Raw genomic sequence first — 24,586 nt, forward strand, 5'->3', positions numbered from 1 at the left:
TGCATAAACGTGCATTCAATTTCCCTCAACGTAATGCACAACAACTGTATATGTGAGCTGATTTTCTAGCTTATCTACATCAATGCTGAGGTCCTCTCCCACAATGTTCACATTTTTTAGACAATGCAGACTGCGCTGGTTGGGCCACGTCCACCTCATGAAGGATGGGAGGCTGCCAAAGGACCTCCTGTATGGAGAACCTGCAATAGGCAAGGAGAACGCTGGTAGATCCCCCAGCTTTCCTTCAAGGACCTCTGCAAGCACGACATGAAAGCCTTAAAAATCAACACAGAGAGCTGGGAGGATAGAGCAGGTGATGGCGATGAATGGTGAGGTACTCTTCTTCAACACCCAGAGCGAGGTGAGGAGCGGAGAGCTAAGGGAAGAGCACTGCGGACAGCGATTTAATGATGCCCTATATCTGCAGCAACTGTGGGGGAGCCTGTCGTTCCAGGATCGGCCTCCGCATCCCCAGTCGACGCTGCTCAACAAACCAGAGGCACAGTACTCACGGTTGATTACGACTGACGGAGGCCAAAGCATGCACAGGCCAGACAACATTTGCATAGCACCTGAACTGAGTTCATGCTTGGACTGACCAAAAGAGCTCACTTTGTGGGCAATATACCAGTAGACAAAATATGACAGGAAATCATAAATGTGGGTTATATCTAAACAAACAGTAAACAATAGGAAAACTTTTAAGATCAGCAGTCCAAAATCCACAAAATAGACCGATTCAGGAAGCAAAATCTTCATTGTTCAGTGTTACCGCCTCTCTGCATTTACCCGATCTATTTGAGATCACCCCTCATCCTGCTGCCATTCAAGGAATAAAGCCCCAGCCTGCTCAACCTCTCTCCCCCGAGTCCTAGCAATGCCCTTGCTAAGCATTCCTTGCCCCCTCGCCAGCTTGACAACATCTTTCCTGTGGCGTGGTGACCAAACTGGAACACAATACTCCAAATGGTGCCACGTGACCTCCCAACCTGTGCACTGAGTAGTCTGACTGACGAAGGCCGAAAGCTTTTCTAACTGCACATGATGTTATAAACCTCTAAAAGGTTCCCTTCCCCACCCCACCCCCTCCTCAGCCTCCTGCATTCCGGGAACTGGGGAGGTTGAGTTCAGAAATACTCATAAATTAGGTCAATGGATTTTTGTAAGGTTCATGTTTCACTGACTGTGCTACATATCTCTTACTGTCGTTGAACAAGAAGGGTAAAAAAGTGTCAATTTAAAACAGAGATGCAGAAAAATTTCTTAGGTCAGAGGGTCGTGAGTCTGTTGAACAGACGGCTGTGGACGCGAAGTCATTGGGAGCAATTAAGGCAGAGATCAACAGGTATTTGATTAGTCGGGGCATCAAAGGTTACAGGGAGAAAGCTGGGGAGTGGGCTGAGTGGGTGAATGGATCAGCTCATGATTAGAATGGTGGGGCAGACTCCACAGGCCAACCTCTGCTCCTTCACCTTGTGATCTTGTGAAGGGCCAGAATCCTTCATCGAGAATCGTGACAATGGGCTCAGGCCACGGATGCTGAGTTTCTCCAGCACTTCCGTGTATTGCACCGTAGCTCAGGCCCAAATCACCCCCCCCATTCGCTGACTCAGGTTTGAGAGACCCTGCCAGAATGCCATCGTCACGGTGATGGGGGGGGGGGGGGGGGATGGGGGGAGGTTCCTCACCACCTTCTGGAGGCCATCAGACAACTTCAATAAGTTGTCACTTATTGCAATCACTTCGAAGGCTTGCCAGCGGCTATACTTCGTGAGGAGTCTGAGGAGATTCGGTACGTCACTGAAGACTCTCGAATACTTCAACAGGCGTAGGGTGGAGGGCATTGTGTCTGGTTGTATCACCGTTTGGAGCCAACGCTCAGGACGAGAAAAAAACTCCAGAAAAAACCCGGCCGGCGACATCACGGACACCAGACTTCACTCCATCGAGGACATGGACAAAGAGGCAGTGTCTTAAGAAAACAGCCTCTATCCTCAAGGACCCCCCACCACCCAGGCCATGCCCTCTTCACTCTGCTACCGTCGGGGAAAAAGGAGCCTGAAGACGAGCACGCAGCGGCACACGGATAGCTTCTTCTCCTCTGCCTGAATGATCATTGAGAACCACAGACCCTGCCTCACTTTGACTTTTAGTTCACTATTTTTATTTATTTTGTAAGGTGGTTTATCTAAATGTTTGCCCTGTGATACTGCCACAAAACAAAGGATCTCACGAATGTTCATGACAAGAAGTTCTAATTCCGATTCTGATCACCTGCATCGTAGCAACAGGGATTGGATGTGACTATGTTCTGGAACGAAGAGAACGCATCAAAGCGTTAATCCACCCATGCCGCCCCCCACCCCCACTTCATGGTGGTGCATGGGAAATGAGAGCTGAGATCGATGACCATCCCCAGCACTCACTTCAGTTCAGGCGCTGGCACTGCATTACGATAAATTATTCAACAGATAACTCGCGCTTGCTGGAGCAAAGTGACACCATAACTCACCGGACCTCTTCATAATTCACACGACACGGTTTCAGGGCATTTCCATCTGACTGAGCCATCACTGAATTAGCTCAAAGGCTTCAAGCATGGTTCCTCTGTTTCGGACCACATTCTGTTGGATGTAGAGCTCATCGTGCCCATATCCCACTTACCCCAACAGCTGCTTCTGGAGATTGACTCGTGAATACACTTGGAATATCTGCAACCAGTAAGATTTCCAAGCCTCCCTCCTTTAAATTTCAAAGTTCACACTTATTGTCAGAGTACGGATATAATTAAGATCCTTTATCCGCAGGCCAGACAGAATTTCTCTCCCAGTAACTGTAAATTGTGTTCAAACAAAGAAAGAAATGTAAACAAACTGCAGATACAGCTATAAATACCGGATATGGAATTCAAGCAAATGGCAAAAAAAATCGTGGAAAATAAATTAAAAAAATTAGAAGAAATAAGAGGTAAAAATATGTAACTTTAAAATTGTAAATGTAAATAATCTCTGAAATAACACATAAACCTTTGGTGAAGGCGGGAGCAAATATTCAGCCAGCGGAGAGCCTCGGTCGGGCTTTGCTCATAGCAGCTGATTGAATCATCGTGTGGGAAACATCGATGGCTTCGCCCGGGATGACGAGTCGGGTGATACTACTCGCTGTTGGGGGTGACTCTCTTAAAGTGTCTCTTGATCCCTGCTTAGTAAGAGTCACCCCACTCAGAGGGTTTATCTGTAGACTTGGGGGGGGGGGGAGAGGGGGTGTTACTGTTCATCTTCCGGGCGGCTCCGTAGAGGGGGAGGAACCTGCAGATGCAGCGATGGTTAAATGTTTTCAAAGAACGTGATTAAAATAAAGTAAAATGCTTTATAAGTTCATGCGAGTGAAGTTTGTTCAGTGTACGGTATGATATTTTTTGTCTTTTAAACTGTTTATTCTTAATGCAGTTATATTAGTTAGGCATTGTAAGTCTCAAGCAACTTATCCAGCATCTACCAATCCCCATAGGTGCTGGATACCCAGGGTTTTAATGTATTCATATAAATAATAATAAATAATGTGCAAAGTACGAGTCCTTAAATGAGCCCCTGATCGAGTTTGTGGTTGAGGAGTCTGATGGCGGAAGGGGAGCAGCTGTTCCCAAACCTGGTGGTGCGAGTCTTGTAGACTCTTTCCTGATGGCAGCAGCGAGAACAGAGCATGGGCTGGGTGGTGTGGGTCCTCGATAATCGCTGCTACTCTCCGACAGCAGCACTCCCTGTTCTCGATGGTGGGGAGGGTTTTGTCTGTGATGTCCTGGGCTTTGTCCACTACCTTTTACAGGGCTTTATGCTCAGGGGTATTGGTGTCCCCATACCCAACCGTACAAAGACTCCCGTACAAAGCTAAAGAAAGGTCACTGGAAATAGCACTGGATTGCTGGAGAAAAGGATGCTCGATGTCCTCCAGAGTGGATGGAAATGATTTGTTTACCATTGGCAGTTTCATCATGCCAATCGCTTTCAGTGTGTGCCCAAATTATGTTCTTCAGTCTCCAAATCTCTACTCACGATGTGTATGATGAGCACAGGATCTCTATTCACAAGAAGGAGGAGGGCAATACCCCATTGCTGTGGTTATACTGTTACGGGCCCAGCGGTCCCCAAAACCCAGCAGCAATAGAAATTCACCAAGACAAATGGTTACTTAAACAAAAGCTACTTTTAATTATTTTTAAACATGAAAACAGAATCAAACTTTAACTTAACCCCCTTCTAGTTCTAAGCGCATGTGTGTGTAAGTTCAGAAAAGTCCAATCTCACTTCTCACTCCTCCAGGTTCACTGGTTGCCGGCAATTCTTATACTGTGCACAGAATTTAACATTTATGAAGTTCACCTTGAAAGATAAATGTTTACCGCTCAAGAGGTTCTTGTTGGTTTTCAGAGAGAGATTTGTTGCTCGTTGGACATAAACTGTTTCCCTCCCATCAGCCACTTCAGTGTCGTGCTGAAGAAAATTGCCCCCTCAGTGTTTTCCAGATGATAACCTCTTTCTTTCAGGTCATCACAGAGTTCCTCTTTGTTTCCCTTATTTCAGGTGAAACATTATGCAGCCAGCCCTCTCCTCTTGTATGGACCACAAGGGCCTTGACCAGGCTGAACTAAGAACTCACAACCCATCTTCAAAAATGGGGTTTTTCCACAAGCTTGCCAGCTGGTCCTGTTCCAGTCCCAGCTGCTGAACTGTAGAACTGAAATCTCTTTCTCTCTCTCTCTCTCTCTCTCTCTCTCTCTCTCTCTCTCTCTCTCTCTCTCTCTCTCTCTCTCGCTCTCTCTTTCTCTCGGAGAAAAACTATATGACCTTAGAACAGCAAACAGCACCAGACCGATCTTCTGAGTCCGTTCACCTGTTGCTTTCCAAAATGATAATCCACTACAACACAGCACGTCCAATTAACCTACTTGTGGAGTCCTTATAGGCATCCTTCAAAGTTGTTGCAAAGACACCCAAAGCCTGGACTGTTTGGCTTGAACCGAGCTCTGGCATTTTAAATGAGATCTGTTTTGAAGTGTTTGTATCTGACCTACACTAAAAAACTCGCCCCAATTTATCTTCTTTTAAAACATATCTATATACAATATGAAATACAATATAACTGTCACAATATTACCTCCCTCATTGGCATCATTCTTTTCCTTACCGATTCAGCATCCTGAATTCTGGCCTTCTAATCCAGAGATACAAATCCCACCACAGCAGTTCAGGAATTTAAAGTTACTTGATTAAATAACTCCAGAATTTGAAAAGCAATCTGTTTGCATAACAGTACTGGACTGTAAAAGGGGTTCAATCCTATCTTTCAAGGAAGGAAATCTTCTCCCAACTCTGGCTCCCTGATACAGAAATCCATCATCAATGTGCTTAGCTCTAAACTAACTCTCAGTTTGGAAGGGGAAGGGGGGAAATTTGGAATGAACAATAAATCTCGGCATTGCCATCTACCCCCACATCCTATGAATGAAGAAATATATTCCTCGATTGGCCTGTACACGATCATCTCCGCTCACTCTCTCTCTTCTCTCTCCAATTCCTCTCCTCTCTTCTTTCTCATCCCCATTTCTCTTCTACTTCTTTCACTCTCTCTCCCTTGAAGCTGTTGTTTATGTCTAATTCAATGGTTCTCGACCTTTTCCTTTCCACCCACATCCCACTTTAAGTAACCCCTAGGCCATCGGTGCTCTGTGATTAGTAAGGGATTGTTTAAGATGGGATGTGAGTGGGAAGGGAATCGCTGCTCGAGACCCGATTGTTACTGAAATATTTGGCTTGAGAAAAATTGTTATTGGCCCATTTCCTTTGGAGTTCTGAAACCGTGCACATAACGAGTCAATGAGGGACGATTAAAACAATGGTTTTCAAACTTATTTCTTTCCACCCACATCCCACCTGAAGCAATCCCAATGCCATACTAATACTAACATAACATATATAACAATTACAGCGCAGAAACAGGCCATTAGGCCCTTCTAGTCCGCACCGAACCAAACACCCCTTTCTAGTCCCACCTCCCTGCACAATGCCCATAACCCTCCATCTTCTTCTCATCCATATACCTGTCCAACCTTTTCTTAAATAATACAATTGACTCCGCCGCCACTATTTTTCCCGGAAGCTCATTCCACATGGCTACCACTCTCTGAGTAAAGAAGTTCCCCCTCATGTTACCTCTAAACCTCTTCCCCTTAATTCTTAACTCATGTCCTCTTGTTTCAATCTCTCCTATTCTTAACAGAAATAGTCTATCCACATCCACTCTGTCTATCCCTTTCATAATCTTAAATACCTCTATCAAATCCCCTCTCAACCTTCTACGCTCCAAAGAATAAAGACCTAATCTGTCCAATCTCTCCCTATACTCTAGATGCTTAAACCCAGGTAACATTCTGGTAAACCTTCTCTGCACTCTCTCCATTCTGTTTATATCCTTCCTATAATTAGTCGACCAGAACTGCACACAGAACTCCAAATTAGGCCGCACCAACGTCTTATACAATCTCAACATCACCTCCCAACTCCTATATTCCATGCAATGATTGATAAAAGCCAGTATACTAAAAGCCTTCTTCACCACCCTATTCACGTGAGTTTCTACCTTCAGGGAACGATGTACCGTCACTCCTAAATCTTTCTGCTCTTCTGTATTCCTCAATGCTCTCCCATTTACCACATATGTCCTATTCTGATTCTTCTTACCAAAATGAAGCACCTCACACTTATCAGCATTAAATTCCATCTGCCATTTTTCAGCCCACTTTTCTAAGCAGCCCAAATCCCTCTGCAATCCTTGAAAACCTTCTTCATTATCCACTATTCCACCTATCTTAGTATCGTCTGCATATTTACTAATCCAATTCACCACCCCATCATCTAGATCATTAATGTATATAACGAACAACAATGGGCCCAATACAGATCCTTGAGGCACACCACTGGTCACCGGCCTCCAACCTGACAGACAATTATCCACTACCACTCTCTGGCCTCTCCCTTTCAGCCAATGTTCAATCCATTTGACTATCTCAAAATTTATACCTAAAGACTGCACCTTCCTAACTAACCTTCCATGTGGTACCTTATCGAAGGCCTTACTGAAGTCCATATAGACAACATCCACTGCGCTACCCTCATCCACATTCCTAGTCACCTCTTCAAAAAATTCAATCAGATTGGTCAAACATGACCTTCCTCCCACAAATCCATGTTGAGTGCTCCTGATCAGACCCTGTCTATCCAGATGTTTATAAGTACTATCTCTAAGAATTTTCTCCATTAATATACCTACCACAGACGTCAAACTTACAGGCCAATAGTTGCCAGGCTTCCTCCTTGAACCCTTTTTAAATAACAGAACCACATGCGCAATGCGCCAATCCTCCGGCACTATCCCCATGTCTAATGACATTTGGAAAATTACCGCCAGAGCCTCTGCTATTTCCTCCTTCACTTCTCTCAATGTCCTGGGGAAGATCCTGTCTGGTCCCGGAGACTTATCCACCTTTATATTCTTCAAAAGCCTTAAAACTACACCTTTTGTAATCTCTATATTCCCCATATTTACCCAATTTGCTTTTTTTATCTCACATCTCCAAATATCCTTCCCCTTAGTGAATACCGAAGAAAAGAAACTGTTCAATATCTCCCCCATTTCTCTCGGCTCCACACACAGTTTTCCGCTCTGATTTTCTAAGGGACCAATTTTGTCTCTAGCTTTCCTCTTACTAATCTGTGATTAGTAAGGAATTGCTTCAGGTGGGGTGTGAGTGGGAAGGGAAGGTTGAGAATGACTGCTCTAGACCCAATCGTTACTGAAGTATTTTGCTGGATTTTGTCAGAGCACCGATGGCATCGGGATTACTTAAAGTGGGATCTGAGTGCAAAGAAAGAGGTTGAGAACCACGGATTTCTTGTTTATAGCTCACGACAGACTTTTGGTATGAAGTCTGGCCAGCATCCTCGTAGAAATTGCATGACCCTGTGCTGTCAGCTCTAACTAGGACCGAGCACAGTCTGAAATGTTTTCCCTTGAAATGGCGCTCAGTAATGGCACTCCCTTTGAAAAAGAAATTGAAGCAGCCAAGCCCTCACGGGAGATGAGAACGAACACACAACACCTCCCATCTCCCGAGCAATGCTGTTTATTCTTAAATTTGCAAACTATTTATTTGACGGAGGCTAAAAGCTGGAAGGGAAGCTCGAAAACCAAACGGCAGTGTTAATGCTACGAAGGACGTGAAGCTGAAAAAACATTTGGAGGGCTGCAGGGAGATGGAAGTGGCTGGAAACATCGCTAAAAGCCAAGCCTCCCTGTAGGTTTGTCAAGGGGAAGTGCAGGTCCAATGTTTGACAGTTCTTCGCATCAGACAGCATCCAGCCCACGTCTCCGCAACCTGCTCTCTCTCACTTTGCCACGCACGTTAAAACCAAAGTTTTGTCAACGTCACCAGGGAAGCACGTCCTTCTAGGGACTTCAGTGGGGTGTGTGTGTGTGTGTGTGTGTGTGTGTGTGTGTGTGTGTGTGTGTGTGTGTGTGTGTGTGTGTGTGTGTGTGTGTGTGTGTGTGTGTGTGTGTGTGTGTGTGTGTAGGGGGGGGGGGGGTTGGTGAGATCCCGCTCCCATGTTTTGAGGAGATGGCATCTCAGGAATGAGAGACTTTAGATTGGAAAGGTTGGGGTTATGGTCCTTGGAATCAAGAATGTTGAGGGGCCTGGACCTGCAAAAGGTCATTTCTATCAGTTCAAGGATGAGAATTCAAAGTTAGGAGGAAACTATTAATAAAACTAAACAACAAAAATGTTGTTTCCTGAACACCTGGAGGGCATTTTATGGAATTTGGGCCACTGATTACGAAAATCACCATAAAATTTCCCTATCGCCTACTATTGCTTACATATAACCTATATTTGTGATTTCCTATGGTATTTTTAAGTCTAGTTCAAGCAGACAAAACATGACACTGAAAATTCATTCTCTGCATTCGCACTTGGACTTTCTCTCTGCTGATCCTGGTGCCGTCAGTGACGGACACGGTGAAAGGTTTCACCAGGACAGTGTGACCGTGGAAAAGTGGGATCAGGGCCACTGGAATCCATCAACGCTGGCCGACTCTTGTTGGACACTGACACGAGAGGCATCAGATCCTGAGTACAAATGAAAATCAGCGGCAAAACATTTTTAGGTCAGTTGAACTAACGCAACGTGAGAGCATCAAGATGCCATTAAACTTGCTAAATTCAATAAAAGTTAATTTAATGTCTCCAACTTCCTAAGTGTGGGTTCAAATAGCCTGTAACAGGGCTGTTTGTCTAAGTTTTAAAAAAATTTAAAACTGGAGCCCCCAAAGAAAACGAGGAGAACGTACACACTCTTTACCGACAGCGCAGGACTTGAACCCTGGTCCCGATCACTGACGTTGTAAAGGCATTGCACCAGCTATGAGAAATAGAGGGTGGAGACCGCAGGAAGAATCAAAACCTGAAGGTTTTCCATCAGGGGAAAAGGGGAGTGTGATGGGTGACTGGGCATCGGCATGAGTCAGGAAAGTGTAGAAGCGCCTCATATTGATGTAGCATCAAACAAGGCAGAAAGTGGGGAAGACTAGAATTAGGGGATTCGGAGTAGGAGATAAGGAGAAACCGCCTTTCCCAGAGAGTGGTGAATCTATGGAATTTGTTGCCCATAGAAGCAGCAGAGGTGACCTCAGTAAATATATTTAAGTTTGCATAGATGCATTGACATAGTCGGGATATTAAGGGAGATGGGGAAAGGGCAGAAGGTTGGAGATCAGCCATGATCTTTATTGAATGGCAGAGCAGGCTTGATGGGCCGGACAGCCGACTCCTGCTCCTGTTTCTTATGTTCTGATGTTCTTACGACTCAAATGATACACTGCCTGCCCTGCTGAGTCCCTCCAGTTTCCCAGTCTGACAGTGTCTGATGGGGCACGGAAGGAATGCGGAGGCCAATTGACGGAGGTCTTCACGGTCATCTTCAACACCTCCGTCCACCACTCCCGCAGGGCTGAACGGCCACCGTCATCCCGGTAGCCAATAGGGCAACAATAACAGGTCTCAATGACTACCGCCCTGTGGCACTGACCTCTGCCGTTACATAATGCTTTGAGCATCCGGTGATGGAATGCACACCTCCCAGAGATGTTTTGCACTGAGGATCGGAGAACACTGTTTTTCTGGGTTGTACTTGAGCAATCAGATGACAATGAACTTGACCTGACTTCACACTATTTGTTTCCACGTGTCCATTGTGTATAATTAATTTTTGCAATACGAGTAAATGGTAATTCTGCCTGGTCCACAGGAAAAATAATCTTAGGGTTGTATGCGATGTCGTGTACATCCTCTGACAATCAAACTGAAACTGAAAATCTGGTCCTGGAGTAGTGTTCTTCTTAAGGTAGAATGGGAAAATGCAGGAGGCAGATAGCTTTTGGATAAAAATTGTTCATCAAACCAAAGCTGCTGGACTTCAGGCCCTCTGTACTGTTACAAGCCTAGAGGACCCCAAAACCCAGCAGCAATAGAAATTCACCGACAAATGGTTAGTTAAACAAAAGTTGCTTTTAATTATCTTTAAACATGAAAACAGGATCAAACTTATTACTATTAACTTAACCCCCTTCTAATTCTAAGTACACGTGTATATAATGTGTGTGTAAGTTCAGAAAAGTTCTTTGATTCACAGTCCAATCTCACTTCTCACTCCTCCAAGTTCACTATTATCAGGCAATTCTTATACTGTGCACAGAATTTAACATTTATGGATTTCACCAGGCTTTGGTGCTTGAGAGGTAAATGGTTACCACTCAGGAAGGAACGTCGGTTTTCAGAGAGAGATTTGTTGCTCGTTGGACAACTGATTCCTTCCAATCAGCCACTCCAGTGTCTTGCCGAAGAAACTTGCTCCATCAGGTTTTTCCAGATGATAACCTCTTTCTTTCAGCTCACTACAGAGTTCCTTTTTGTTTCCCTTATTTCAAGTGAAACATTATGCAGCCAGTCCTCTCCTCTTGTATGAACCACAAGGGCTTTGACCAGGCTGTACTAAGAATTCTCAACCCGTCTTCAAAATGGGGGTTTCCACAAGCTTGCCAGGTTGTCCTGTTCCAGTCCCAGCTACTTGCTGCTGAACTGTAGAACTGAATTCTCTCTCTCTCTCTCTCTTGCTTTTTGCGAAAACTACATGACCCTCTTAGAACAGCAAACTGCACTCATACAGACTGTAGCACTGGATCTAATCTTCCAAATCCGTTCATCTGTTGCTTTCCAAAACAATAATCCATTACTCCACAGCACGTCCAATGAATGCCTACTTGTGAAGTCCTTATAGGCATTCTTCAAAGTTTTTTCAAAGGCACCCGGAGCCTGGACTGTCTGGCTTGAGCAGAGCCCTGGCATTTTAAATAAGATCTGTTTTGAAGTGTTTGTTTGTGACCTACACTAAAAAGAACTTTCCACCATTTATGTATACAATATACAATATAACACAATCTGTCACAGTATCTTCTGTCTGAAGACAGAAGTGAGAAGTGGTTGTGATCAGGGTCTTGTGTCTCTACCTGTGTGTGCAGAGGGTGGTAGGTAATGGGTTTTACTGGTACCTCGTTACATGTTGGGAGATGCATTCCAATTGGAGCAGAAAGACAGGGAATCTGGTTTACATTAAGCCTCTCAGAGGGCAATTGTGTTTGCCTTATACTAAGTGGTGCCGTATATTCTCAGTTGTGCTCTTGTTGGAAGGAATGCTTGAAGAAATGTTTATGTAACGCGCCAGCTATTAGATCAGCCTGTTCACAGCTTTTTCACAGATGTACAAGAACAACACGGAAGGAATGAATCATTCAGATTGACAAGAAAAGGGATTTCAACGTCCTTCCTCCGCACAAAGCCATCAATAAAGCGCGAGGTGAATAGGTTGGGCGAAGGTCAAGTTCAAGGTCCACACCGAGTTGGAGAGAAGGGGCCCCTTGACAAGGGGCACCGGGCGATTTCCCCCCCCCCGTGGCCACAGGATGTGCCACACCTGCGCCCGCATCTCCCCCCCCACCACCTTTTGGGGCCCCCAAGCGAAGCAGCACTTCACTTGTGCATTCGCGGGAGGGATCTACTGCGTCAGGTGCTTCCCTCTGCATCAGGGAGACTGGATACAGGCTGGGAGATGGCTGCGCTGAGCACCTTCGCTCTGTCAGTATCAGTGACAGGGATCTCCCAGTGATTTCGCACCCCATTCCCCTGCTCACATGTCTGTCCATGGCCTCGTGTACTCTCCCACCAAGACCGCCCATAAAATGGAGGAACAACACTTGGCCATCTCCAGCCGGGTGGCATTACCTTCCCTCCCTTCCCCTTCCCCCTTTGTCTTCTTTTTTTCTTCCATCCCCTTCCCTCTCCATTCACCGAGCCAACCCCCCTCCCCCCTGCTTGCAGGTGAGCCCTCCCTTATCCACCTATCACCTTTGGTACTGTGCTTCTACCCCCACTATTTTCTTTGGGTGCCTGCCAACATTGATGAGGTGCTCAAGCCCGAAACTTTGCTTATCTTTGCTACATAAAGGACACTGTTTGGCCTGCTGAGTTTCCCCAGTGTCGTGCTTGTTCGAGGAACTGAAAGGCATTAGATGTAATAAACAGAAACAGGTGTAGACTTACATGGCCAATAGAGTCGTTGTTGGACAACAGCTGGTCTGCTACCTTGCATTTCCCTGCTACCTCATGCTAAAATCCCTTATACCTGAAACTCATCCAGCACATCATCAAGGCAACCATGTCTCTACTTCCAAAGACGTCTGAGGAGATTCAAAGTATCAAGGTTCTGCGGAAAATATACTAGCTGGTTGCATTTCAGCCTGGTTTGGCAAATCAAGTGGCCCAGGAACGCTGCAGAAGGTAGCAGACATTGGCCCATCACAGTGGACCTCCTGTCCATTGCAGACATCTTTGTCTTGAGGGTCTACATCAAGAAGGCAGCGAACATCGCAAAGGAACCCCCTCGCCTCCCCCACCCCACCCCCCCCACCATCACCACACTGGTCCACAACCTCTTCTCCCAAATAAAAGGTATAGAAGCCTGAAGGCCAGGTGCCTCAAGAACAATTTATTTCCAACAGCGAACATGCTCTTGAACTTGGCCTTGTTCCAGTCATCAGGGAACTGTTCCCAAAGGTTTGTCAGCACCATTGCAATGCCCCCTTTATTTTTCCCAAACGCTGAGATCATCTATTGTCTCTTCTAGATTTAATTTAACGCGTGTTGTAGATTGTTTGACGAAAAATACCTGTTGGCAGCACTAAGTAAGATTTTCAGCTCATATGTTATAATGATAAATGTATAATCAAATATAGTAAAATCCCCGCTATCCGTAATTCAAGGAACTGGTAACCCCAAGCAACCATCAAGCCCCACCCCCCAGCCAAACCGAGGAAATAAATATAATTAAAATAAATAAAAATGAGTTGAAAATGGTCAAATCAAATGTTCTCCGTAGCAGCACCTGGCCCCTTGGGGAAGATGGGAACAAACATTCGGCCAGCGGAGCGCCCCGCCCACGGCAGCCATTTGCCTCAAGGTCTGTTGGGGTCCCTTACTTGCCTTCGTCGGGAGGAGGAGAGCGCGAGCGTTTGGGTCGCCCGTGTGGCGGTCAGCCAATGGGAAGAGGAGTTTAGCTGGGTGGTGGTTGGGGAGTTGATGTTGTGTCGGGTGAATAACAGAAAGTTGACTCCGCGGTGAGCTGAAAGAAACGAGGGAGGGTATTCTTTATTTGTTTGTAAAGCTGCGGTAAATCCAGTGTCGCTACCGTTTGGATAAAATGGCAGATCTCGCTGGGGCAACTCTCCCAAAGAGTCATTACCTTTAGTAGTATAAACTTAGGAAAGGAGGGGTTAATTATGACGGCTGCGCAGTTAGCGCAACAATTAGTGCAACGCTGTTACTGCGCCAGCGACTGAGGTTTGAATTTAAATTTTGAAAGTTATGGGTTGACTTGATTAAAGAGAACGACATAATTAAAGACTAATACTGATTTCTTTTCGAATTACGTTACATCTTGCACTGTATTTTGTCTTTTAAACTGTTTATTCTTAATACTGGTATTGTCAAGGTGAGTCTCAAGCAACCGGAAAATTCACGTATCCAGCATCTTCCAATCCCTGTAGGTGCTGGATACCGGGGTTTAAAAAAAAATGTATATTAATTTCAATCATAATTCATTCCCTGTTCTATGGCTGAAAGAGTTCCAAAAACTCACAAGCCTCGATGAAGGGACCTGAAACATTGGATACCCTCTGCTTCCTATCGACGCTGTTTGATCTTCTGAGTTTCTCCAGCACCTTAGCCTATTGCACTACAATCACAGCACCTACAACCTTTCCTTTTTAACTCTAATAATTAGGCCTTTTTATGGGGCGACACCTTGTTGCAGCCGGGCTGAACAAGGGAAAAATAATCGTGGCGGCGCACATGTTTGCACGAGTGAACCGGCCCCGCTTGTCACGTGGCAAGGATGGCGTCGCGGGACTGTCTCCAGGCCGGAAGGTTGCATACATGCTTGCGTTATGGGGATGTAAGCTCCGGTACATTAGGGGCGCGACTGAGGACCGGCTTAAAGGCTGCAGTGCGGAATTAAAACAAACAGTTGTGATATTTGAACTCGCAGCCTGTTGCCTCAGTCTCTTTGCTGCGCTCACTCATTAACCTGCCACAGACTTAGCTATTAAGAAAGCTCCAGCGTTGCTTTTATGGAGAGCGGCGTCGGGAGCCGTCCTCCGGAGCTGAGGGAGGCGGGGCAAGTGGTAAGGTAGTGCCGCCCATCGCCGTGGGGGCGAACGTACGTGTCGAGCAATGGCCATCTTCCTCACCTATGATCCCCCGCACAGCTGGAACCACTCTGGGAAACACAGAGCAGTTCCAGCTGGGAGGGGGATGACGGGTAATGAAGAGGGCCAAAAAAAAGAGGCTCTCCTCGGCCTCGTCTGCCTCCTTCCAGCCCGGCTCGGCGAAGGAGCGAAGGGTGGGAGGTGGGGAGGGAGGGGGGGTACGGGAAGGGGATGTTTCCGGGTGACAGGAGGGAGCACTTACCCCAGCACCAATCACCGGGAGAGCCCGTGTGGCGGGCTGACGGAGTCATCGGCCCGGCCCTAAGCAGCCGCCTTCAGCGGAACTATGGAGCAAGGCGAAATGACTCACTCCACCCCTGGGACTACCCCCCTGAAAGGATCGGAGACCGCATCCAGCGTCTGACGTCACTAATGGAGTAAAACCCCTGTTATCCAGAATGCAAGCCATCGACAGAAAAAGAATCACTGAAAACAGCTAAAAGAATTCGCTGTTAGCTCACCGATCACGCTACTGGGGGCGGGGGTGTGGACCGCATTGGGTGACCCCATCGGCAGGGACAGGGGGGACTGCCATTAAAATTTACGTGTAGTGTTTCAGCAGAAATTTATTATTTTTTATAAAAACATCCCCGTCCTTAGCTATAACAACAAAAACATTTTCCGTCAACCCAGCTGACACGGATCAATATCCCTATGAGGCTATAACTCGGCATTCGTCCACTTTTTGAACTTTCTAATGCGCTCCAGCCAGAGCCGTCGTTATTCCCCAATGACCGCGATGCTTCGAATCGCGTGGTTTCGTCTGAGCGCTCCACCAGAAGGCGCTGTTGTTTTCGTCGCTGCCGGCATTTTTATAGTCGCTGCTTCTGTCCGATTTTCAGGGGTTTTAGCTACAATATCGTGGTCAGCAGTACTGGTGACCCTGCATCAGTAAACGTCCTAAGATTCGGACTACTTGGGTCGGACCGGATATTCGATTTGTATGGATTCTCGGGCATTATTTTTAAAATTCAAATTTAAGGAGAATGAGGAAGAGATAAATAGGTAAATTTTTGTAGGATTGGCCGGCTGCATCACAGTGTGGTACAGAAATGGATCGGAGGTCAATCCACAGGAATCTCCCTTCCCCACACGACCCCCCCCCATCCCCCCCAAACCCCCGACGTGATCTACCTAGATCGTTATCTGGAGAGGGGATGCAAAAATCATCGAGGACCCCTTCCACCCTGCACGCAGCATCTCTCAGCCACTCCCGTCGGGGAAGAGATCCAGGAGGATCAGAGCCAGCACCACCGGGCTGAGGAGCAGCTTCTTCCCGCGGGCAGCCAGAACGCCGGATCACCAAGTAAACTTCTCGCGCCGAGCCTCCAAGACTCTCACATTCACGAGACAACATTTATTCATTTATTTAAATACATGAAATACTTGTCCTGCACGTGTATTGTCTGTCTGTCAGTGTGTCACGTCCGGTGGTGTCTTGCACCGAGGACCGGAGAACGGCGTTGCCTCGGGTGGTGCTTGCGCAATCGGGTGACAGACTTGAATTTGAATGGCAGACCCCATATTTGGATTTGTGACCCCCCCCGCCAGTTCTAAGTATCCCTTACGAGGGAAATATCAGCGGCAGTGCCCCAAATTCGAATATGACGTTCTCTGTAGTTTCTACAGCCTTGCTGTGACTTGTGTGGGCCTTCTCCAGATGCTCCAGTTTGTTCCCACTTTCAAACCACATGGAGTTGTAGGTAAATTGCGTGAGATTGGACGGCACTGGCTTGAATGGTCGGAATGTGCTCCTACTGTGTGGTAAATAAAATTAATAAAATTAAATCCACACTTTCAGGAATTCTGAAAACATTTCAATGAGTAATCGTTCATTCTTCTAAGCTCTCTCCTATTAAAAACAAAACACCCAGCGGAATCCAAGGAAAGGAAAAAGAAACAAGATCAGTGGTTGGTGAGAGATGGAGTCAGTGCAGGAAATTGGTCTTTCTCCTGAGACGCAAACCCTCTTTCCTCTCTCTCCACCAGGCCGGCTGAGTGCTGCGAACATAGCTTATACATTCACCACAGACTGGATAGGCCAAATGGCCTGTTTCACCGCCGGGCTTGTACTTTGGATTTCCAACGTCTGCGCTTTCTGGAATCACCTCAGGAGTCAATCGGACGAATCTTCGGGGCACCTGGTCTATCCTTCCTCAGGTAAGCCCGGCGCACTCTTATTGCAGCAAGGTGGACTGTGGAGACATTAGACCAAATTTCTATCGAGAGCATGCCTTGAGTGTGGCATCTGTACGATTTAAGAATTGCCATCAATATTCAGAACTTTATGACAAGGATTCAGTAAATAAGTTAATATTTGCGCAAGAAGTTGTACTCCTCTCCAAAATGCCAAATAACACAACAATCATCTGTTTTGCAATAGTTTTGTGTAAACAAACACAAGGATCAGTGGACGGAAGCCAGGGGGAAATTGCTCTCTAATGTCCTCCTCCTCAAATTCTGCTGGATGCATGAAGCGCTTCTGATCCTTATTTTTAGGTTCTTAGTTTTTAAATTTTCCATGAGTGGAGAGAGAGAGAGAGAGAGAGAGAGAGAGAGTGTGAGAGAGGGGGAAAGAGAAAGGGCGAGAGGGTGTGAGAGAGGGAGAAAGAGAAAGGGAAGGGGAGGGAGAAAGAGGAGAGCGAGAGAGAGAGAGAGATGGAGAGAGAAAGAAAGAGATAAGGGGAGAGAGGGAAAGAGTGGGAGAAAGAGAGAGTAAATCAGAGAGAGAGAGAGAGAGAGAGAGAAATTTCAGTAGTGTTTACAGTTTTAGTTGCTGTGTTGTAAAATTTCAATGACATTATTTTCAGTGTCCGGTGGTGGGGGGGGGTGGGAGGGGAATGCAGAACCTGTGTGAAGACTGCCAGGAAGTGAAGTGAACCCCCACTGTCACTGGAGAAGGGGCAGTGTGACGGAAGGAGAGGACCACAGGAGACTCCTGCCCCACCTTCCTGCCACCGCTCTGCCCAGCGGCCACCCATTCCCTTCCTTTCCTTCCGCCCTTGCAGCCGCGGAGCGGCCAACTCACTGGGCGGGCAGCGCGCCACGCTCTTGGCCCGGTTCCATCGGTCCGTCGGGAGCTGCGGCTGGACGCCTCACCTGCCCTTGGAGTCGCTGGGGCTGCTGGTGCCCCCCCCCCCCTCCCCCGGGCACCCTGCATTGTGCAGGAAGAATGTGATGTGCTTGTGAGCTCACCTGCCAAGACTAGACCTTTGGAGAAAATGCTCGACTGACTTTGGAAGCGGCAACAATGAAGAACATTCCCATCGCCTCACCCGAGAGATGTTCGCCTTTCTCACCGAAGCCCGTTATTTTCCGTAGTCTGTGTTAGAACAACCAGGAGCACCTGGAGAAGAGAGGAGACACTCTCAACATCAGCGTGCAAATACCATTAATGTACAGACACAATAACTCTATAACTCTATGTACTATACATACATATGGTTTTTTTAAATGTAACAGGTCTCTCCGGCCCACAAGCCCGTGCCGCCCAATTACACCTAATTGATTGTCAACTCCTGTACGTTCTTCCACCTCCGAACTTACAGGGTGTTGCAGGTCAATTGGTCAGCATGGGTTCATGGGCCGAAAGGGCCTGTTACCCTGCTGCGTGTCTAAATAATCAAATTAAATATCCAGTACTTCTCTCCTACCAACCACATGAAAAATATTTATGTTGCATGAGGTGAGAAGGAAACAAGGCTTTTACTTAAATGCCCCGGTGGAGGCTACAGAAACCCCACTGAGACTGGCTGGTTTAGGTGCCGTTAAGAAGCTGGAGGGCCAGAATGTGTGATCCAATCTTATCAAGCACATGAGTACAAATATGTTGAGGATCAGTTATGGGATGGGTCGCGAGACCAGATGTAAACGTGGGAAGAAGGTCCATTGGGATAACTCCTCCCTCAGGGAGATTCTTCAGAGATGCCAGATGCAGCTTGCTGGGAAACTTCGGTCAACAAAGAAAGCAAGAGACAGTCAATTTGTCTCTGGTTAATGCAGAACCTCAAATATTATATTTTAGCCAATTGTGTAAATAATTAATTGAATCTACATGTTAATTTTCTACTTAAAGGAATGTGGTGCTATTTTGAGTGTGTGTGTGTGTGTGTGTGTGTGTATGTGAGTGTGTATGTGCATGTATGAGAGGGAGGAAAGAATGCATGTGTGTGTGTGTGTGTGTGTGTGCGTGTGTTTGTGTGTGTGCGTGTGTGTGTGTGCGTGCGTGCATGTGCGTGTGAGTGTGCGTGCGTGTGCGTGCATGTGTGCATGTGTGTGTGTGCGTGCGTGTGCGTGTGTTTGTGTGTGTGTGTGTGTGTGTGTGTGTGTGTGTGTGTGTGTGTGTGTGATGCGTGCGTGCGTGTTTTGAAGCCACTTTAAAGGGTGCTGCCAAGTCCCAACCGGATGCTGCAGAGAAGGTTCAGTCAGTTGATCTCTGAGATGATTTGATTGACTATGATTGAACACTCTCACTGGAGACGAGGAGTTTATCGTATTGAAACATTTAAAATCCTGAGGGGGTTTACGGGGAGGATGGGCGAGTCCCCTCATGGATCTAGAATCAGAGGATGACATTTCAGAAAAAGAAGGATCCTGAACCTTTGGAAATCTTTATCCCAGGAGAGGCGGGGAGGTGGTCCATGAAAGTAGTCAAAGGGGCGTTTAACAGACATTTAAACGACAAGGGCGGGTTTAGGAGCAAGAAGAAAGGCGAGGGAATGATGTTGAGGGCAGAGCCAGACCAAAATTAAACAGTGGAACATGCACCAGGACTTACTCCATCTCAATGATATGTTATTCACTCCAGGGATCATTTGGATAAATCTCTTCTGAAAGCCTTGACATCTTTTTCTATTATGTAATGCCTAGAACAGCGCACAATGGCCCACTTGTGGTCAAACTGGTGCTTTAAAAAGATTCATCTTCCACTTCTATTGTTTCCACCTAATTATAACGTCCAGAATCCCATCGATGTTTTTCACCTAATTTCCAACCACCTCTTCCTTGACAAACTATGCACATAAACCTTCAGATCTTTACTCTTGGCCCCCTTTTAACGTTGTGCTTTGACTTATATTTCCTTTTCTCATTTTTCCCATCTACGGGAGCTCGGTCAAGAATGTTGTGGACGGCTGCATCACAGTGTGGTACAGCCTCTATGTTCGGACGCCTGCCGACTTTTTTCCGTACCTTGATGAAGGGCTCAAGCCTGAAACGTCAGTTTATCTTTGCTACACTCTTGGACTTGCTGAGTTTCGTCAGCGTTGTGTCCTTTTTTACTTTTGACCGCTGTGCTTACAGGCTTTCGTGCCTTACTTTACCACAGTGCGGTGAGGAAGGGATCAGAGGTCAGTCCGTAGGACCACCAGAGAAGCAGAAAAGAACACCCCCCCAACTCCAGGATTGCTGTCTGAAGATCATTGAGGACCCTTTCCACCCCTGTGCGGAGCATCTTCCAGCTGCTCCAGGTGTGGAAGAGAAGCAGGATCACCAGGCCGAGGAACAGCTCCTTCCCAGGGGCAGTGACCAAAGGAACCGCTCACCCTAAACAATAAACAATAATTGTGAATACCTGGGAAAAAACAGAACCAAGGGTCGCAGTTTAAGGATAAAGGAGATGTTTTCTCAGGACTGAGATGAGGAAAAAATTTCTTCTCTCAGAGGGTGGTGGATCTGTGGAATTCTTTGCCACAGGAAGTAGATGAGGCCGGTTCCTTGTCAATATTTAAGGAGAAGGTTAGATTTGGCCCTTGTGGCTGAGGGGATCAGGGGGAATGGGGAGAAGGCACGAACCGGGGACTGATCAACCGTGATCATATTGAATGGTGGTGTAGGCTTGAAGGGCAAAATGGCCTCCTCCTGCACCTATTTGTCTATGTTTTGTCCTGCATATGTATGTGTGTTATGTCTGGTTGTGTATCTGCGTGCTTTGCATCGATCACCGGAGAACGCTGTTTCATTGTGCCAATCAGATGACAATAAACTTGACGACAAAAAAAATTGGATCTCTCATGTGTATTGGAAATTCAAAAGCAGTTCCTGTTCTTGCAGTCAATAATCCATTCAATGGAACAGTGGTTACAGGGTCCTTTAATCTATCCAGCAGTCACTGAGCTGTGATGGCAAAGCTATTTGCCAATACATTCTGATCTGTAGGGAGTGGTGTTGATAACTCCCCCACCCCCACCAGCCCTCAATAAATCCTACCCTTTTAAGGAAAGGTTTCCAGTTAGACTTCAACACCTCTGAGACACTCAACGGACACCAGTTCACTAATAGCACTGGAAACAACATTGTTGTGCACGAGCCACCATTTCTCCGGGGTCACTTCTGGAAACCTTGGCTCTTACACTGTGACTTTCACCAGCTCCCACTCTATCGCTGGATCTAGTCGTGGTTCAACTCTGCAACGAATTCCAGAGAGGAGGAACTTCAGACTGGAGAGACTTTCACTCAAGTCAATGCAGGAGATTACTCCGCCAGTGGGGAGTTCAGAGGTCTTTGCCCCATCTCACCTCCAAACTCTACATTGCCCACCCCCCCCCCCCCCCCCGCAGCTTGCACGGACTCCGTTGACAGCTGAGCTGCAGACCGCTGGAACGCCCATTCTGGGGAAAGCCCAGTGGCTAATTCCGCACCCCTTCCCACACCAGCAGATCAGTCCATGGACTCAGGGCGGGACAACAGCTAATATTCCCTCTGGTCACTCTCCAACCAGGTGGCATTAACATCAACCTACCAGTTTCTGTTCGTCCCATGACTCCGAGTCTGTCTTATTCCTTAGCACTAAACTTCTTTCCTCCAATCCCCTACCCACTTCCCTATCACCTGATTTTTCTTTCTTCTCGCCTCCCACCCGCATCCACCTCTTCCTTCCTCTCCTCTCCTTCCCATGCCCCCAACTCTTTAGTCAGGTGCCTGCCTGCTTTATGCTCATACTCACTGCTCAACTTCCAGCTCTGTCGTTGTTGTTCGTCCTTCGTAGTCAAAGATGAGCATGGCTTCAAAGTCAAGTGGAAGATTGGCGGCTGTGGGTCCAGAGGTGACTGGTGAGGCCAATCCGGGCCCTGAAGGCACACAAGTGGGTGGGTGTTGACGTGGCAGTGGATGCTGCTCAGGCCTCGCGCACAGTACGCCTCATTGATATGCCTGACTTCAGCTGCACAGGCTCCTGTGGTATCTTGCTGCACCCAGCTGGACGGTCGAGGGCGAACGTCTCCCACGTGTTGATGTCGGGACCTGGGACTTTGAAGGATGCTTTGAGGCAGTCTTTGTAACGTTTCTTCTGCCTCCCCCAACAGAGCGCTTGCACTGACACAGTTCTCCGTGCAACAGCTGCTTAGGCAATCGCCTGTCTGGCATCTGACCACACGGTTTCGGCTTTCAGCAGGAGGGTGTAGACGCTGCAGAGCCCAGCTCGTTCCAGGATTTCCGTGTCGGGGATTTTGTCCAGCCACCTGATGATGTGGAGACAGCTCAGGTGAAAGTGATTGAGCTGTTTGGCATGTCTGCTGCAGACAGCCCAGCACTGCAATCCCAGCGTCTGCAGACTTTCCCGTTTAACTCCATTCTGCCGCAAAGTCGGTGTTATTTCCACTATACAAGACCCGTGACTTTTGACGCTGAGCCGTTTTCCCCTCGAGGGTTGGCCTGTGAGTTTGAAACGGTTTGGGCAGGTGTGATGTGGGCAAGCAAGAAAGGGAAACAGTTTGATTTGACAAAAGCAATTTTGATTTTCGCTGGTCAGATAAAGGGGATTTATTGTCAGGAAATTCGGTGTTTTGCGGCAGTGTTACAGTGGAAACGTTCATATTATAACCATCTTACAACATTATTATAAAAAAATAACAATGGTACTACACCAAAAGTAAGGCAGTGGATTTGGTTCATTGATCATTCAGGAATCTGATGGCGGAGGGGTAGAAGCCGTCCTTGTGCCGCCGAGGGCTCGTCTTCAGGCTCCTGCACCTTTTCCCTGATGGTAGCAGAGTGAAGAGGGCCCGGCCTGGGTGATGGTGTGGGGGATGGGGGTTCCTTGAGGATAGACGCTGCTTTTTGAAGACTCTGCCTCATGTAGATGTCCTTGATGGAGTGAAGTCTGTCGCCTGTGATGTCGCAGGCCGAGTTAACACCCTCTGGGGTTTGTACTTGTCCTGAGAGTTGGCACCTCCAGGCAGTGGTGCAACCATCCAGAATGCTCTCCTCGGCCCACCCATTGCTGTAATATGGTTTCAAGCAACTAACTACCTAAAAGTCAGGATTTTGGAATCTCGGGTCAAATATAACACCATCCTTGAACTTGTTACCTCTTGCTCATCTGCAAGGTGGCATCAAGAGAATGTAACCATGAATGGAGACAAGTTACAGACCACCTGAAGGAAGAACAGAGGCAGAATGGACTCCCCTGCCCCTACATCCTCAGGGGTACTTCACAGTACATTGCCGTACAAACTGGGTGTGGTGGGCTGTCACACAGAAAGCAGACACAAGGCTTAAAGACTGATCAGCAGGCTTTATTCCACTTAAAGTCCCTGGTGCAGTTAGCTGTGGTTAGCTGTGCTCCGTGTGACTGACCTGGAGGGGCCGGATCTGTCTTATATCCCGCCGGGTGATTGGCAGCCAACCGGGTGGGGCTTGGTCCATTCAGGTGAGCCGATTGACAGCCGGCCAAGTGCGGTCTTGTCCTCCAGTGCTCTTCCTGCAGGTATACAGGTTGCCCCCCCCCCCACTCCAGTCTGTTGGTGGTGCATCACCACACTGTGACAAAGTTCTTTTGTTTTCTTTTTGGATTAAGAGTCAAAATGAGTCTCAACATCAACATTGAACATCGGTACTTTTGAATTTAGACATGCAGCACAGTAACAGGTCCTATTGGCCCACGAGTTCGTGCCGCCCAATTACACCCAATTGCGTTGAAGGTTGGGAGGAAACTGGAGACTCCAGGGGAAACTAATGCAGGCACAGGGAGAACGTACAGTCAGCATGGGATTCGAACCCCTGTCCCAATTGTTGGCGCTGTAACAGCATTGCACTAACCGCTTTGCTAACTGTGCCACCCTGTATAGATTTTTTTTGTCATGTAATAAAACAGGTGCCATAAGGCAGACATAGATTCACCATAGAAGTTGCCTGAGAAAGAGAAGCGAAAGAGAGTCCCCCCTCCCCTTGGAGTCACTGAGTGTCCGAGGAGCCGCACAGACTTTAGACCAAAACATCGCCAGCCCGAGCTCCAGATCCAAACCTCCGGCACCACCCGGAAGCCCTCAGCGCCCCCTCGCAATTCGGTTCTGACACCTGGAATTCCTCACAAATAAATTTGATTTGATTTCCAACCTTACCTCACCAAGGGCTCAGTAGTGGAGAGGGTCAAGATCTCCAAATTCCTGGCCGTCAACCTATGTCCTGGAGCCTCCAGGTTGACGCAGTCACAAGGAAGGCCTGCCAGTAGCTAGAGTTTGTGAGGTGTCTGAGGAGATTCGGTAGGTCACCCAAGACTCTCGGAAACGTCTACAGATGTACCGTGGAGAGCGTGCTGGCTGGTCGCATTACTGTGCCAACTCTCAGGACAAGAGTAAACTCCAGAGGGTCGTTAACTCAGCCTGCGACACCACAGGCACCAGACTCCACTACATGAGGCGGTGTCTTAAAAAAGTACCCC

At 47.2% G+C, this 24,586-nt stretch overlaps 1 long non-coding RNA gene across 1 annotated transcript; it reads right to left on the reverse strand.

Annotated features, from left to right (window-relative positions):
* Positions 1–16,270: 16,270 nt before the first annotated feature.
* On the reverse strand, positions 16,271–18,721 carry LOC138746318 (uncharacterized). The gene is made up of 3 exons (XR_011346864.1): positions 18,638–18,721; positions 18,124–18,274; positions 16,271–16,685 (listed from the first exon to the last, which is right to left on the reverse strand). It is a non-coding gene; the product is annotated as an uncharacterized lncRNA (long non-coding RNA).
* Positions 18,722–24,586: the final 5,865 nt, after the last annotated feature.

Source organism: Narcine bancroftii, chromosome 11, assembly GCF_036971445.1.
Source record: "Narcine bancroftii isolate sNarBan1 chromosome 11, sNarBan1.hap1, whole genome shotgun sequence".
In the NCBI taxonomy this organism is placed as follows: Eukaryota; Metazoa; Chordata; class Chondrichthyes; order Torpediniformes; family Narcinidae; genus Narcine; species Narcine bancroftii.